At 37.6% G+C, this 14,901-nt stretch overlaps 1 long non-coding RNA gene across 1 annotated transcript; it reads right to left on the bottom strand.

The window, feature by feature from the left end:
• Positions 1 to 14,261: 14,261 nt before the first annotated feature.
• Positions 14,262 to 14,661, bottom strand: LOC131876575 (uncharacterized). Its single transcript, XR_009372808.1, has 2 exons — positions 14,570 to 14,661; positions 14,262 to 14,526 (listed from the first exon to the last, which is right to left on the bottom strand). It is a non-coding gene; the product is annotated as an uncharacterized LOC131876575 (long non-coding RNA).
• Between the last annotated feature and the right edge of the window lie 240 nt (positions 14,662 to 14,901).

The raw sequence follows: 14,901 nt of genomic DNA on the forward strand, positions 1-14,901 counted from the left end.
ATCTGATTGAACAAGGGGGGTATTTTATGTATTGAAGTGAATAGAAACACCATTGTGAAGGTTTTTGAACTTTGGTTGAGCCTCAGAAGTGACTGGAGGTGGGATTTCTAGAAAGCCCTAGTTGTATGGTTGATTTAGTGAGGTTTTTGGAGTTTGGGTATCTAGGAGTGCAAACAGAACTTAAAACCTGAAAAATATTTGGGTTGAGACCATAAAAAGAGATTTTATGGAATGGTTAAGTCTGGAAGTGAGTTTGGAGGGTACTTCCTTCACAAAAGTGACCTAATTAGCCCTTATGGTGACTAGGGACAACAGTTTTTTGAAGGCTTTGTTCCAAAACAACCATAGGCAATATTTTGGGTGTTGATAGAGGTTGATATTGGGTATCTAAATCAGTCAAAACATTGGTTGGTGTTTTGGGAAAATTTCATGAAAAGGGCATAAAACAGTCCAGGCAGGGCTACTAGACAAATAGGCCTAGTGAAGGGCTAGGTTTGGGTTTTTGTATCAGTTGATGAATTGAGGGTTTGAAAACCTTAGAGACATATTAGTTGAAGTTATTTGATGTATGTGGAGGTGGAGGAAACACCTGATTAAGGTGAAGACAAGTTTTGAGCCTATTGAGGCACTTTGAGCATTTGAAACACCATAGGAGTGTTGGGGTTTGGGTCCATATTCCACTTAAGTTACAAGTTTGCAACTAAATCCTCCATCCTTTGCATCAAGTGGTATCAGAGCATCAGTAAAAGATTTGGTGTAGGTCTGGTAAGGTTAGTTATGGCACCTAAGAATCAGTTGGCAAGAGAACTAGAAGAATTGAAGGAAATCCTAGAAAGGGAAAGAAGGGAAAGAAGGGAACAAGATGCAGCAAGAGAGTAGGCTAAGGGAAGAGAAGAAAGAAAATGGAGAAGGCAGAGAGAAGCTATGAAATCAAGGATAGATAACCTTGAGAGGAATAGAAGAAGAGAAGAGCAAGACAACCTAGAAGGCAATGATGAAGAAGAAGTGAATGAGATAGCAAACCAAGAGCAGTGAACAAATGACATAGAGGACCCTGAAGAAAAGAGATTTGTTAGATTGTTGAAGGTAGTACAAGGTAGTGGAGGTAAGAGTCATATTGATTTTCCTATCTATCATGGGAAGATGGATAGTGAAGAGGTGTTAGGATGTCTTGATGCCTTAGATAACTATTTTGATTTTGAAGAAATGGAAGAGGAGAAGAAAGTGAAATTTGCAAAGACTAAGTTGAGAGGTACAACATTGACATGGTGGACTAGTTTTCAGAATGATAGGATGGCAAGAGGATTAACAAAAGTGTCTACATGGTCAAGAATGAAAAGTTTGATGAAAGAGCAGTTCCTACCATCTGATTATACCATTCATGTGAAGAGGATGAGACAAAATCTGAAGCAAAAAGAGATGGATGTAATGGCTTACACTGAGAAATTTCACAAGCTTAGTATCAGAGGAGGATATGAGGAAGAAGATGAGAAAGTAGCTAGGTATATAAATGGCTTAAGATTTAATTAGCAAGATGAGATTGGTCTACAACTACCAAAAACAATAGGTGAATGTTATCAGTTAGCAATTAGGGTAGAAGAGAAGGTGAAAAGAAAGCAAGAAAGATTAGGTAATGGTGGAACAGGAGGCATTTCTAATAGAGGAAGAGGTAATAGAGATCAAGGACAAGGCAGCAATGAGAAAGGCAAAGAAAGTTTTTTAGAACCAAGAGGAGGATACAACCATAGAGGTGGCAGATTTGGAAGAGGAAGTGGAATCTTTACAGGTAAGTGTTTTCATTGTAATGAGATTGGGCACCAATCATTCAGATGTCCTAAGTGGATTGAATTTGAACAAGGTAGAGATAGAAGAGTGAATATGGTACAAGAAGATGAGAAGAAAGAAGAATCAAAGAGAGCAGACCTTGTCCTTGAAGGTGACTTCTTGATGGTAAGGCAAGGTGAGAAACTTCAGCAAGAACCAATGGTAAGAATCTTCAGAACTACTTGTTTATGCAAAGGAAAGATATGTAAGGTAATCATTGATTCATGATCACATAGTAATCTTGTGTCTCTTGATATGATAACCAAGTTAGGAATTGTACCATTTGACCATCCTAATCCCTACAAGGCTACTTGGGTTACCCAACAGCAGCATGTAGAGGTTAGTTTGAAGGCTTATGTGAGTTTTTCTATTGGTCCATATCAAGATAAGGTATTATGTGATGTGGTTCCTATGACTTGTGCACATTTGATATTAGGAAGACCATGGCAACATAGTAGAAGAACAATACATGATGGTTTTGATAACACATATATAGTTCATAAAGATGGTCAGAAATATAAATTGAGTCCTTTACCTTTGGAGGTCTTGAAAGAGAATCCTATAATATGTTTTGGGGAGCATTTACCAATGATAACGCAGGTTGAAAAACAAGAAGATACTGGTTGGAAGGAAGATGTTAATTTGCAGCAGACTATGAGGAAGAATACTCCTCTTCATGATGATCTTTGGGATTTGAGTTTTGTGTAAGTTGGTTCAGTCAAATGTCCTATTGTTGAGTAGGGATATGTGGATGTGAAAGAGAAGTTGCAGGTACAGCAAGTGGATCAGAGAAGAGCAGATAGACAGATTGGTTATGAGTAGCAATGTCCTAAACAAGAGTAGTCAAATACATGTTTTGTTTCTAATCTAATGTGTGATGTGACTACAGGTTTGAGAAGAAGAAAGAAGGTGACTTTTGTGGATTATTTCATCCCTCAATCTAGGTTTGTAAGGCGCCAATAGCAATCTGATGTTTTGGAAGCAACAGCATCACTCTTGGGACAAGAGTATTTTAATTGGTGGGGAGTATGGTGCAGGAGCACCCTGACAAACCTACAAGACTAAGAAGAATAGGAAGATGCAAGGGTGGAATCATGAAGAAAATCAATTCAATTGGAGTGTATTGAAGCCTATAATGGCCTATTGTAATGATGAATTTAATAAATTATGTAAAAGTCCTAAAGGTCCTGATAAAGGCCTGAGGACCAAAATGCAATGTAATTGGGTTAATGATGCCTAGGAGTCTAGATAGGTTGAACAAGGGTCTAATATGCTTTAAATGATCATATCATGAATAAAAACCATTGATTTGATAGGTTTTAGTTGATTGGAGCATTAAAAATGAAGTTTAAATTCAAAAATTGGACTTCCAATGGTTAGTTCTAGTTTTGGAGGGAAAGTAGATTATGACTTGTTTAAGCACTTTAATCATTCTAATCAGTTAGGGATTGGTTGGAATTGGTTGGGGAAGGACTTATAAAGTCTCTTATGTCAATTTTTTGTGGTTGGATGATCCTGGTACGGACTTGTACGAACTGTTCCAGAAAAGCAATAAAAATCTCTTTATTTCCTATCAAATATTGTGTTATTCATGCTTTCTTTGCATTGATCGGTTAAGGGGTCAACATTGCTGTACATTGGGGGTTTATTTATTATTCCTTTCATGTATCTAGTGCATTTTGAAGTGTTGAAAGTTGCATATTTACATTTATTGCTGATTGTCCCAAGAAAACCAGTGATTTCTCACTAATTTTTTGTGAGTTTCCAAGCATGTATGGATCCATCCTATGAATGTAAATGTCTGATTCTCATAGGGTGGATGCTAAATGCCATGTAAAATAATTTCCTAACCTTTTATTGACAATAAGGAGTGAAGAGTGCAGGTGTACACCATGAAAGTTGCATGAAAGTTGAAGAAAAGTGACTGAAAATGAGTGAAAATGGAGGCTAGAGTGTAACAACAGAGAATATGATTGAACAAGGGGGGTATTTTATGCATTTAAGTGTCTAGAAACACCATTTTGAAGGTGTTTGAACTTTGGTTGAGCCTCAGAAGTGACTGGAGGTGGGATTTCTAGAAAGCCCTAGTTGTAAGGTTGATTTAGTGAGGTTTTTGGAGTTTGGGTATCTAGGAGAGCAACCAAAAATTAAGACCTAAAAAATAATTGGATTGAGACCATAACAAGAGATTGTACAAAAGGGTTAAGTCTGGAAGTGAGTTTGGAGGGTATTTCCTTCACAAAGGTGACCTAATTAGCCCTCACGGTGACTAGGGACAACAGGTTTTTGAAGGCTTTGTTCCAAAACAACCATAGGCAATATTTTGGGTGTTGATATAGGCTTATATTGGGTATCTAAATCATTAAAAACATTGGTTGGTGTTTTGGGAAAAATTTCATGAAAAGGTCATAAAACAGTCCAGGTAGGGCTACTAGACAAATAGGCCTAGTGAAGGGCTAGGTTTGGGTTTTTGTATCAGTTGATGAATTGAGGGTTTGAAAACCTTAGAGACATGTTAGTTGAAATTATTTGATGTATGTGGAGGTGGAGGAAACACCTAATTAAGGTGAAGACAAGTTTTGAGCCTATTGAGACACTTTGAGCATTTGAAACACCGTAGGAGTGTTGGGGTTTGGGTCCATATTCCACTTAAGTTACAAGTTTGCAACTAAATCTTCCATCCTCTGCATCAGTAGTAGGGGGTGTATTGAGTCAAGAGGGAAGGCCTATGGCATTCTTTAGTGAGAATCTTAATGAAGCAAAGAAGATGTACTCAACCTATGACCTAGAGTTGTATGCACTAGTTTAGTCTCTCAAAAAATGGAGACATTACCTACTCCCAAAGGAATTTGTGGTGTACACAGATATCCAGGCTTTGAGTTACATTAAAACTCAAAATAATCTTAGTAATAGACATTTGAAATGGATGGAATACCTCCAATCCTTCACCTTCACCATTAAGCATAAAAAGGGGTAACTCAACAAGGTGGCAGATGCTTTAAGCAGGAAGTTGTTGATTGTCCAAGAGTTACAATTGTAGAGCATAGGAATAGAAGGTTTCAAGGACCTCTATGAAGTAGATGAATACTTCTCATCAGCCTACAAGGTTTGCAGGGAGTTTGAGAATCATTTTCATGGTGAGTATGCAGATTACACTCTCCAAAATGGTCTCTTGTTAAAAGGTAATAAGTTATGTGTGCCTAGAGGATCCATGAGAGAAAACCTCATCCAAGAAAAACACAATGGTAGTCTAAGTGGACACTTTGGAGTCAACAAAACTTTGGATCTAGTACAAAGGTACTACTATTGGCCCAAGTTTCCAAGAGATGTGAAAAGGTATGTGGAGCAATGTGGTGTGTGTCAAAGGGTAAAAGGAGGATCAAGTAATGCAAGCCTCTATCTATTAGGGGTCCCATAGATATTGAGAGGGGGGATGAATTAGTATCTAACCGATAATAAGAATTTCTTAAGTTAAAACATGCAGAACATAATATAACAGTGTACCGGTATGCAAGAAATAATGCAATAAATAGAATCAAGAATATCCACATGAAAAGTACACCATAACACAAGATGTTTAACGAGGAAACTTGGTTTGGGAAAAACCTCGGTGGGATTTGTGACCCACAATATTCACTCATTAGCCAATAAGAGAATATTACTTACAATAGGGGCGTGCACATGCAGGAAGGCCAACTGCCTAGAGCTCACTACTCAATGGGAAGTCACACTAACTTACAATAAGGATTATACTAATCCAATAACTTGTACTATTTTACAATAGCATCTTCAATGCTAGATTCAGTACTGGTTCTTGCTCTGTTCTTTACATATACCCTTGACCTATATTTCGCACATTAGGTCTGCCTAATATTTTCCTTTATGCTTCTACCATCACTTATATAAATGTCTACAATGATCTCCATTATATATAAGAGTCATTTTACAGTTTGCCAAGTCAGCTTACAATAATAAACAAAATATTACATAACAAAAATCCTGTCGGCCTCTGTGCTGGTATAATTTCTTTCTTCTATGTCGGTGCCGATGTAGAGTGTTCTATTGATGCTGGTGCACTGTCTTGTCAGTGTAATGCTTTGCCAATATAATGTCTTGTCGGTGCCATAGGATTGCAAGGTTGCCTGTGTAATGCTTTGCCAGTATAATGTCTTGCCGATGCCATATGATTGCAAGGTTGCCATCAATGACAAAACCTTCAATCACATACAATGTCTCATTGGAGTGTGCATATGCCAACAATCTCTCCCTTTGGCATTGATGGCAACACTCATGAGAAATTTCAAAAAGTATCCAAAAATTTGTAGTCAAAAAATGTTACCAAAAATGTTTACCAAAAATGTGAGAGCTTCCCCTGAGCATATGATTCTTGTGTTTTGAACTTTCTTATTCCACTACTCCCCCTTTTGCATCAATGACAAAGGTTGTCAAGATGTCAGTAGAGTTTGTAGTTTCTTTTATCCATATCCTCAACCTTGTAGCTGGGTAGTTATTATCTGAAAAAGATCTCCCAAAATTAAGTTTATACTATCCATAAACTTCTTACTATCTTTTATTGTTGTTTCAATCCTCTTTACTGTACTAGTGAGATGCTTCAAATGCTCTGCCAGTGTTTTTCTACCCTGTATTAGTGCCTCTGAAATTTCCTTCCGCAGAGATGCTATATAGTCCAATCTTGGACTCATTTTAGATCTCACATGTTTTGCCTTATTTATTATTCTTTCTTTTTCTCTTTCCAGTTTGAGTAATTCTTCCTCAAAATTTGCTATCTTCTCTTCAAAAACTGATAGTGAATCAGGTGAGTTGACAAAGTTGTCTGCAAGTTTATTTATCTCATCCTGTGTCTTGCTTATTTTCTTGTCAATATCTATAGTCAAAAAGTTTGTTTTACATGTATCTTTATATAGATTTTTGTATTCTTTCAACAAACTACATAGTTCCGGTAGAAGTGTGTCAAAATCTCTGTTACACTTCTTTATTTCCTCATCAAAGAATTTATGTTTCTCTTTCTCTACCTTATCCTTTACTGATTCTTCCTTTATTTTCTCAATGTTTTTAGAAATATATTTACACAATGTATCCAATTGTCCTAAAGAATATTTATTATCTATATTACAATTGGGAGCTATTACCTTCAAAATTGGTATAGAATCATCAATTGCCTTATAAGCCTATGAGCTGCAGTTAGTTATTTTCTTGATGGAGTCAAGTAATACCTCAGTCACATTTGCTAACTTGAATGTTGATGATGACCCAACAATCTGAGTACCGGTGGAAGTAACCATGCTTGTATTGACCTCTAGCAGGTCAGTTTGTGTCTGCATTTCTTTTAGCACTAGTTTTCCTACTTCAGTACTTACCGGTGGCACTGTTTCCTTATGCATCTATTCCAAAGCCTTTAGTTCTATTGGTTTCTCTGTATGTTGTGTTGTCTTTTTCTATGCCTCAGTCTCTACCTTTTCTTTGTATCCTCTACCATTTTCTCTATTTCCGCTACTACCAGAGGCTCATTAGCCATATCTGACTTGTCAGTTGAATCTTTATCTACTATTATGTTGATCTTTTGAGTATCAACATTTACAGTATATAGAACTTCAGAATTAGGATTTTTATCCTCTACATCCATAATTTTTGCTACTGGTTGATCTTTAGTAGTTGTTGTTTTTACTGGTAGGGGTAGGTTGTCTTTAACTTTGATTCTTGGTGGTCCACCAACTTTGCCTTTCCCCTTGTCCCTATCTTTCTGATATACCTTTATAGGTTTAGGGTTCCTATACTCTTCTTGTTTTTCTTTGTCAACTAGGAACATATCCCATCCATCTTCTATTTCCTCTATCACTTCAGTAACTCTTCCTACCATCAGTGAAATATGTCAGTGTGCAGTAGAGAATACTGACCGGTTTGCTTGAGCAATCAAGTCATCAATTTCCTTAGGAGAGTTTACCGGATATACAGCAAGTAGTTTCTCAATTTTTATTTTCTTATCTAATTCTATCACTGCTTGCCTTCTGGCCTCAAGTCTTTTGAATAAATCATTAGGAATTTCATTTACTACTTCCATCAAAAATTTCTTGTACATGTCCATATGCAGTATAACACTGTTTTCAACTTGTTCTTTCTCATCAGTTGTTAGAGTGTCATAGATTTTTCCTATGTTCTTTAGTTTTCCTTCCTCTATGATTTCTTTTAGCAGTACATCAAGAGGTGCCAAGTCTCTGTTTGTCCTTTTCTTCTTCTTAGGTGTGAGTTTCTTCTTTGGTGTGGCCTTTCTAACCGGTGATCTCATAGCTTGTTGCTTTTGCCTTGTCCTTCTAGGTGAAGGAGTGGTTTCCGGTGAGGGATCTCTTTTTCTTACAACTCTTTTAAAAGTTGCTGGCATGTCACCTTCTGAAGAAGTACCTATTGGTGATAGATGAGTTTCAGGTTGTGGAGCTTCCAACTCATCATCTGTTATGCCGGTTTTCTTCAATACATCTTCCTTAATGGTTTTTGCTTGCCTGGATTCTTTCCTCACAAATACCTCAACCTTCTTTACTCTTTTCTTTGATTGTATTTGGCTTTCTATAGTCTCAGCACTACCAAATACTTCTTCTTTAGGTTCATTGGGGGCTTCTAGAAGTGCTTTAGCATATGTTTCAACTATGTGGTCATCTGTTTCATAGCCCATCTAGGTTACCCAAATTGTTCTTGGGATGACCATTTCCATCTAGATTTCATCTTTCTTAATGACAAAGCATATATCATCTTTGTATTTGTCTACTATTTTTTGGGATAACCTTATTCTTTGCTTCATTTTGGTCTTCAATGCTTGGAAAAAGTAATGAATATTGTTCTCCTTGTTCTCACCCATGTTATTGAACAGTTTTTGTCAATTGCTTTCCTACTGGTATGTCATATCCAAGTTCTTTATAACCTATATCGGGAACCTATTTTGTTATGTGTAGCATTAGGCATACTAACAGATTTCCAAATCTGAAAGTTCCTTTCTTGTCCCTTTTGATTTTTCCAAGGTTGTCAATTAGTTCACCCTTTAACCATTCACATATGTCAATTTTTGCATTGTCTGTTACCATATCATAAGCACTCTTAATGCATAAACTTGAAACTGAGTTAAGTCTATTGGCATGAGTGGCTTTATAACCTAATATCATACTTATGAATCTCACATTGATATCTTTTACATCATTAACCCTTAAAGATCTCTTGTCAAATGTTGCACCAGTTAGTTTTGTAACTAGGTCATTTGGAACCTTCTTGGTTTTATCTGTTTTCTTACCGGTGGTCGGTAACCCTATGACAACTTTCACAACTTCCTTGGTGATCTTATGAATTGCATCTAACCAGAAAAATTCTCCATGTACTCTGCTTAAAACTATCCTAATCACATCCTTAGGAAATTCAGGAATGCTAAGGATTTCTATAAATCCTAGGGTTTCAATAATCTTGTGTTCATTCTTCACATTGCCAGTGTTATCACATATTATATTTTTATACATGGTTTTGATTTCCTCATCTCCTAACTCTTTAATGTTGCAGTGGATGTACATTCTAGGGTCTTCAACATATACAACTCCTTTAGGAATTTGAGAAAATGCACCTAAGGTGTCATCCTTCTTTGCTATCTTGGGAACTAATTGAAATATAGGCCTAGGTCGTTTTATTACCTCAACAATAGTAGGGTTTGCTATCTATTCAATTGTAGAGGTGGATGCCATGATTAAATACCTTTTACTATCTTGGATGGATGATTGCTTGGAGTGTTCTTGTTTCTTGCTCGAAATGCATTAGCTCGGAATCTTCGCACTCTCTAAAAATTTGAAATCATGGTGAAATGAAATGGAGCCAAAACCTTATTTTATAATGTCTTTTTGCCATCTACCACATTTATTACATGCTGGTTAAATATTCACTTAACATTGTCTACCAGTGATAAGTAATTTTCAGCTTCTTATCTCTAACCGAGGGAATAATTAGCACATGTGTCATTTGATTGCCAAACCCTCAAGAAAATTTTCTTCAATTAGATGAAGAACTTCCTACCAGTGGAGCACTACTCTATCCTGCCAGTGAAGTGTCACTTTGTCCTACCGGTGAAGCATTGGTTGGTTCTACCGGTGGAGAAGTATTCCCAATATTTAGATCAGCTTTTGTAATACATTGTTTTGAGAACTCTTGCTTAACCTCTTCAACTTTTTCTTTACCTTTCAAGCTAGCACTTTTGCTATCTACCGGTGTTCCTTTACTTCTACAAAATTTAACAATATGCCCAATCTTGTTACATGCATAACAAGTTACATTATTCTTCTGAATAGCTTTCTCATAACCTATGTCGGTTTGTGTTCTGCATTGATTTGATAAGTGTCCAAATCTTCCACAAACATAACATCTCACGTTCATTCTACAGTTTTTCAGAGTTGTGACCAACTTTGTTGCATTTTGAACATTGACCAGGGGGTGTGTTGATATTTTGATAATTCCTAGATCTACATTCATTTGCTCTATGACCATACTTATTATAGTTAAAGCATTTTCCATTGAATTTATAAGCATCAGGTTGTCTTACCGGTTTGCTGTGATCCTGAGTATTTGCAGTACTGGAGCTTTCACCAACTTCAAAGCCAATTCTAGAAGTGTCACCTTTAGGTTTTTGATTCTTCAGCAAGGTACCAAGTTCCTCTGAGCTTTTCTTGAATTTTTCTTTGTTTTGATTTGTAGTTTCCAGTTCTCTTTCCAAGATTTCTTTTTGTCTCATCAGTTCATTTGAGTCATTCTGAATATGCATCAGATTTGTCTTCAACATGTCATTTTCATAGCTAAGTCTTGTGTTCTCATTTGCTGCATCACTTAGTCTTCTGGTCAATTCTTCTTCATTCTTCTTTCTATCCTCAATCTCTTTGCAAAATCTCATAGTCATATCCTGCATTTCATTTTTTGTTGTCATGATCTCTTGTTTCAACTTGCTTATCATATCATTGAGTGATTCATTTTCATCATTCTCATTTTGCATTTTTTCACAAAGTTCTCTTCTCTTATTTCTTGCAACAATAAAATTTTCCTGAAGTGCCTGAATGATATCCTGAGCTGCCTTTAAATCATCTTCTAATTTGATATTTTTCAATTTCTCTACATCATAGTCTATAAGAGCTCCTTGAAGTTGCTTCATCAGATTATCCATTTTTACCAGTGTCAAGATCTTCCTCAACCTATTAGGCTTCTGAAAATAGAGGACCAGGCTCTGATACCAATTGTTATGGGTCCCATAGATACTAAGAGGGGGGGGGGGGGGTTGAATCAGTATCTAACCGGTAATAAGAATTTCTTAAGTTAAAACATGCAGAACATAATATAACAATGTATCGGTATGCAAGAAATAATGCAATAAATAGAATCAAGAATATCCACATGAAAAATACACCATAACACAAGATGTTTAACGAGGAAACCCAGTGTGGGAAAAACCTCAGTGGGATTTGTGACCCACAATATTCACTCACTGGCCAATAAGAGAATATTACTTACAATAGGGGCCTGCACATGTAGGAAGGCCAACTGCCTAGAGCTCACTGCTCAATGGGAAGTCACACTGACTTACAATAAGGATTATACTAATCCAATAACTTGTACTATTTTACAATAGCATCTTCAATGCCAGATTCAGTACCGGTTCTTGCTCTATTCTTTACATATACCCTTGACCTATATTTCACACATTAGGTCTGCCTAATATTTCCTTTATGCTTCTACCATCACTTATATAATTGTCTACAATGATCTCCTTTATATATAAGAGTCATTTTACAATTTTCCAAGTTGGCTTACAATAATAAACAAAATATTACATAACAAAAATCCTATCGGCCTCTATGCCAGTGCTGGTGTAGAGTGTTCTGTTGATGTCGGTGCACTGTCTTGTCGGTGTAATGCTTTGTCGGTATAATGTCTTGCCGGTGCCATAGGATTGCAAGGTTGCCATCAATGACAAAACCTTCAATCACATACAATGTCTCATTGGAGTGTGCATATGCCAACACTATCAACCATTACCATTCCCAAATAGGCCTTGGGAATGTGTAAGCATGGACTTTGTAGTAGGACTCCCCAAGACAAAGACAGGTGTGGATAGCATCTATGTGGTAGTAGATAGGTTTTCCAAGATGAGCCATTTCATTCCATGTATAACTACACATGATGCTAGCTATATTGCACATCTCTCCTTTAAGGAGATTGTAAGGATTCATGGACTCCCATTAAGCATTGTTTCAGATAGGGACAACAAGTTCATGGGCCATTTTTGGAAAACCTTGTGGAGGAGACTAGGAACTAATTTATCATTTAGCTCAACTTACCATCCATAAATTTATGGTCAAACTGAAGTCATTAATAGGGTGTTAGGCAACGTGTTGAGGTGTCTAACCAAGGAGTATGGGCAGACATGGGATCTATTCATTCCACAGGCGGAGCATGCCTATAATGATAGTGTAAATAGGACCACTATAATGAGTCCTTTTGAGGTTGTCTATGGTAGACATCCAAGGGGAGTGTGTGAACTCAGGGAACTTCATTCCATGGAGATGAAGAGTGGCCAAGCAAAGGATTTCACTCAAACCATCAAGGAGATCCAAGAGAAGGTCAAGAAAACCATCCTAGAATCTACTCAAAAACTGAAGGCCAAAGTGGATGAAAGAAGGAGAGAGGTTCAGTTCAAAGTGGGTGACTATGTCATGGTCCATCTAAGCAAAGCTAGAATGCAAAGTGGAAAGCCTACTAAGCTGCAAATGAAGAGGGTAGGACCTTGTAGAATTTTATCCAAATATGGTGAGAATGCCTACAAGGTTGATCTCCCTTCAGATTTGGCTATATTACCAGTCTTCAATGTTGCTGATCTGATAATGTACAAGGGTGAAATAGCAGGGCAGACTGAGAATCAAGCCAAGGTACTATAGGACTTGGATGTGAATGCCTTACCTCAAGTGAAGAAGCCCATAGCAGAGGAGATATTGGAGTCAAGGGTGAAGAAGTCTACTAGACACTAGGTCTACATGGAGCACCTGGTGAAGTGGGCAGGTCAACCTGTGTCTGAAGCTACTTGGGTTGAAGAGAGCAGGTTCAAGAAGCTTGGCATTGATTCAACTCTTCTCACTCCCCTAGTTCCTTAGTTTGTTGCAAAGGGGGAGTATGGTTCCGGAGCACCCTTCAAAGGGCTCCCACCATTTGATTTTTTTGTGTTCTTGCTTCTTTAAGAAGCCATTGTAAATGTAATAAGAGCCATGAGCTCATTGGTCTTATTTAGGTCCTAGTTTAGGTCTTAGGTGCATAAGTCCAGGTTGAGTTTTCTTGTGGAGTAGAGGGTATGCATGCCTTTTGTTGTTCACCAAAAGTGATAACCCAAGAACACCTGCAATTGATCTATGAAGTAGCCAATTCAATCTATGAAGAACTTCAGGGCTTGGACAACATGACAAGGATATGAATCCTTCTACTCTTCAGGCTCTGCAAAACCTAGGCGGGTATACCTTTGATGCTTAGAATTAAACCTATTACACACCTATGACAGCATCAACATAAACAGATAGATCTCACTAGGGCTCCAAAACAAGTAGTTTATTGCAGATGGGCTAGATCTACACATGAAACTCAACTATGCTTGAGCATGAGAAAGATGAAACATTTCAAAACATAACATACTAAAGGTATTCTGATTAGATTTTAAATTGGTTTGAGAACCCCTTTAATTGCAAGATCAGTGCCTTATCCAAGGGCAACAGAGTCATACATCAAACTATAAATGAAAGCTTCGATTGCAAATCCATCTTCATTACTAAATATTCATGCATTAATGCCTTGCATAAATGCATTACTAAGATCATTCACAAAATCATCAGATCTTGAAACTATATTCCATTTTTTTATGATTTATTACAGAATTTGAATCCTTCCTTGAAGAATCCCTGCAAACAATCATAACTATCTCCTTGAGATAACAAATTTCATCCTCCTTGAGGATCTGATTTGATAAAATGGAAATACAAATCTAGAGACAATTCTGTGTGAATTTATGTATGCCTTACATACACGAGAACCTACAACTAAGAACACCTATACGAAGAATTGAACTCCATTACTAAAGGAAAAGCCCTGCCCTATACAATCTTCAAGAATACTCAAAATTGGAAGCCATGAAAACTGGAGCCATTCTCACAAAATTCTGGAACCCTTACAACTGAGAAGAATGGGGAATAAAAAGAGAGAGGGAACCAAATCAAATCTGTAACTGAATTGCCAAGTGTCCCTTCTCTAACTGAATTTCGTTCCCGTGAAAACTGCTTCTAAAATACTTCACATTTGTCCAAATTAACTTCATAATCAGATTCCTCGCTCCGAGAGCTTTTCGGCGATATATAATACTTTATACTTTGGCCAAAAATTGGACCCTGGGCGAATTAATTCTCATCATGGATCCATCATTTAAATATTTCGAATTTCAATATAGTCTAAACTATATCATTTATTCATTTAAAATTTGATTTTTGCCTCCATTTGTGCTCTGACGCCTTGCCACGTGGCGGCCTCTGATTGGCTGATGGGGTTGATCGGATGCCACCTGGGATGACACCTCATCATCGCCACGTCATCTGCTTCGTCACTGCCACTTGGCCGCTTGCTTGTATGCCACGTCATCGCCACCTCACCGGGACCCGCTTGCTGGACTGCCGACTGTACCCGCCACCTACGTGCCACGTGGATGGATCTCGTTCACTTTCGCTATTTCGCAGCCTTAACTCGCGTGCATCTTCCCTTTGCGAAATAGCGCGCACTGTCGATCCATCTCGAACCTGCTCACTCGTTAACTCGGCCTTCGTCTGCAAAATTTTGCCTTTTTGCCTCGAGAAGCGTGCCTGCGTGGGGTCCACTTTGTCTTCGTCCAGTCAATTCTTCCTTCGCCTCAGGAAGCGTGCTCGCACGTGGGCCCGCCTTGGGCGCCCATGGGCACCTTGTGTCAAAAGCCTTTAAGGCTTAGACATTATATTACTGTGCGTTTTTGCATATAAATACTAAAAA

This window comes from Cryptomeria japonica, chromosome 1 (genome assembly GCF_030272615.1).
Source record: "Cryptomeria japonica chromosome 1, Sugi_1.0, whole genome shotgun sequence".
Taxonomy (NCBI): Eukaryota; Viridiplantae; Streptophyta; class Pinopsida; order Cupressales; family Cupressaceae; genus Cryptomeria; species Cryptomeria japonica.